Source organism: Jaculus jaculus, chromosome 13 (genome assembly GCF_020740685.1).
Source record: "Jaculus jaculus isolate mJacJac1 chromosome 13, mJacJac1.mat.Y.cur, whole genome shotgun sequence".
NCBI classification, from domain to species: Eukaryota; Metazoa; Chordata; class Mammalia; order Rodentia; family Dipodidae; genus Jaculus; species Jaculus jaculus.
Window position 1 is genome coordinate 23,653,084 of NC_059114.1, and position 3,518 is coordinate 23,656,601.

The window sequence follows — 3,518 nt, forward strand, 5'->3', positions numbered from 1 at the left end:
CCCAAGGAAGGACAGGACACCTTACAATGTGCTCTTTCAGACATAAAATGGCTTGAATATCTATTACCTCACAGTGCCTGACACTACCTACACAAGACCATCATAAAAGGAGGAAAAGATGATGACATCAAAATAAAAGAGAGACTGACTAAGAGACGGAAGGGATATGATGGACAGTGGAATTTCAAAGTGGCAAGTACGGGGGTGCGGGGAGGAAGATTTTACCATGGGTTATTGTCTACAACTATGGAAGTTGCCAATCAAAAACATATTTAAAAAATCACATAAGGAGGCATTAGTAGGCATCTATCATATCTGAGAAAGTTTGAGTGACTATTGTCTTCTCTCAATGGACTGCTATCCTAAGGGCATCTGTCATGGGCACATCTAACAGAGTCATCTCACTGGCTTAATCCAAGAGACTGGCTTGCTAGGTCCACACATATCTATCATGCCTCTCTGAGTGGAAAAGATCACCCTGGTTGGGATGTTCCTGGGATTCAGAGTAAGGGTTTTTGAAGACTGGAGATGGGGAACAGATGCCCACCAATGATATCTCCAAGCCTCCCCCCAACTCCCACCTGGAACATTTGGAATTAGCTGAGCAACGGACAACAGGAAGGGTGGGAGAGCGATGGGGGAGGGGCGTTTGGTGTGGCACCATTGAGGAAGTTGTGGCGATTTTGTGTCCTCTCACAAGGGACAGTCCCACATTATAGAGTTGGCAGTCCTTTGCAACACTTCCCTTCATCATGTCAAATGGACCTTAGCGCTGGAGCACGGGAACTAACGTTTTAAGAGGAAGTCACCAGAAATGGAAGGTGTCTGAAAGACATCAGAGAGACCCAGCCAGAAGGCCAATCTTTCAGAGGTGGGAGGTAACTCCCATTCATGCACCCAGCATAGATCAGGGATAATGCTTGGGTCTGAGGGGCTGTATGTCAGGGAGAGCTGCTGCTGATGGACACAGGCCCCAGAGCATCAACAGATTCAGTAGGGCCATGTCAATGATGGCCTTGGTTAGACACTCCTTCTCCTTCTCATCTTCTCTGCAGAAACCCCAGGGGGCTTTGGATGAGCCTCGGGGAGTGCTTCAGACTTGGGCTCCCCACATGAAGGGTCGGAGGCTGGCTCTAGCACCAGAACATCTGTGTGTCAGGTTGGTGACCATGCTGCTCTTGGGGATCCCCTTTATCTCGAGCATCAGCTGTGATGTGAGATCAGCACACTATTCTTCTCATGAAATCGTCATCCCCCAAAGTCTGACAGCCAAGGGGAGTAAAGACCCAGGAGAGAAGGTGTCCTACATGCTGTTTATGCAAGGCCAGAAGCAGCTGGTACACCTGAAGGTGAAGAGGGGCTATTCTGTAGATAACTTTCCAGTCTACAGTTACCACAATGGCACCCCGCGGCAAGAGATGCCTTTCAGCTCGCATGACTGCCACTATGAAGGCTACATAGAAGGAGTGCCCGGTTCCTTTGTTTCTGTCGACACCTGCTCAGGCCTCAGGGGCATCCTGGTTAAGGAGGAAACATCCTATGGCATCGAGCCCATGGTCTCTTCTGAACGGTTTGAACATGTTCTGTACACCATGGCACACCAAGGTCGAGTCTCCTGCAGTGTCATGTCCAAAAACAGCCAAGGGGACGCCAGGCAGCGGCAAAGGAGCAGGAAGCCTCAACATGTGCAGGAGACCTCTTTCTTGTGGTCACACACCAAGTATGTGGAGATGTTTGTCGTGGTCAACAACCAGAGGTTCCAGATGTGAGGCAGTAACATCAGCGAGACTGTGCGGGCAGTGGTGGACATCATTGCCCTGGCCAACAGCTTCATCAGGGCCATCAACACGGAGGTGGTGCTGGCGGGATTGGAAATCTGGACCGAGGGGGACCTGATAGAGGTCCCAGTGGACCTGCGAGTGACACTCAGGAATTTCAACCGCTGGAGGCAAGAGAAGCTCCTCCACCGTGTGAGGCACGATGTTGCCCACATGATTGTTGGGCATCATCCTGGAGAGGACACGGGCCAGGCATTTGTCAACGGTGCCTGCATGCATGTGAATATCACTAAACACAGTGGCTTCAGCAACTGCAGCTCCGACTTCTACTACCATTTCCTTCATGAGCACAGAGGGGCCTGCCTATTGAACAGACCATGGCACCAAAGCTGCCAGCGCAGGGATGCCTGATGTGGAAATGGGGTGGTGGAGCCACTGGAGCAGTGTGACTGTGGCTCCGCTTGTGATGATCACCCATGCTGTGAACCCACATGTCAGCTGAAGACGTCTGCGCGCTGTAGTGATGGACTCTGCTGCCATAGGTGTGATTTCAAAAGGAAAGGGGTGTTATGTCGTCCTGTACAGGATGTGTGTGACCTCCCAGAGTATTGCAATGGTAGCTTTCGAGAGTGTCCTGCCAACAGCTACAAGCAAGATGGCACATTGTGTTTCAGAATCTACTACTGCTCTGGGGGCCAGTGTAAGAACCCTGATAAACAGTGCTTCAAAATATGTGGGTTTCCTGCAAGATCTGCCCCTAAACCATGTTACTTTCTATTAAATAGTAAAGGAAACCAGCTTGGAAATTGTGGTATTCCTTCACAACCTTAGGGAAGGTATTCACATGCTCAGGTGACAATGTACTATGTGGGAAACTTATATGTGCAGAGGTTTCTTTCATACCACCAGTCAAAGACAAGTATACACTCTCCAAGCCTTTTACAAAGAGGACTGATGCTGGAGCATGGATGTCTTTGACAAAATGTATATCCCTGATGAAGGAGATGTACAGAATGGCACTTTCTGTACCTCAGGTAAAGCTTGCATGAACTTCCAATGTGTTAATATGCCCTCAGTTAAATCTTCCTATACACCAAATGGATCGTGTAATGGGAATGGAGTTTGCAATGAGTTGGGGAACTGCCATTGTAATCCTGGCTTTGCACCCCCTGACTGCAAAAATGAAGGAGACAGGAGCAGTGTGAACAGTGGTCCCTCTGGTAAGGCAGGTGATATTAAATCATCAGAAGATAATGAAATTGGTGATATTGAAGACATGAAGCTAAGCTTAAAATTATTAATCCTTGTTCTAATTTTGCTTATAATAATAGTAGCTATAATTATCTGTTATATCTGTGTTTATGGACATTCACTGATGAAGAATCTTCTTCACGTGAATCCTCTGAAGAAGAGGTCTCAGAAGCTTCTGGATCAGAAAAAGAAGACTCAGAGTCATAACCAGTGGGAGGATGAAGCCAAATATATCAAACTCCTCCAGCACTGAGAATGAGATGCTCAGTGAAGCAAAGGTTAAGTAGGACTTGATAGCACCAGTGGCTCTGATGGGACTCTGGTCTAGTAATTCACTGGTGTGGGAGGAAGGCTGCCTCCACCTTTATCTTAGGTAATGAGGTTTTTATGTAGTACGTATTTTAGTCCTTCTTTCTTTTTCACATTTCATTTGAACTCATCACATGTATCATTGAACATCCACGTACTTATATCTATGGGCCAATAATT

At 47.5% G+C, this 3,518-nt stretch overlaps 1 pseudogene; it reads left to right on the plus strand.

The window, feature by feature from the left end:
• The first annotated feature begins 1,001 nt into the window (after nucleotides 1-1,001).
• Nucleotides 1,002-3,282, plus strand: LOC123454046 (annotated as a pseudogene).
• Nucleotides 3,283-3,518: the final 236 nt, after the last annotated feature.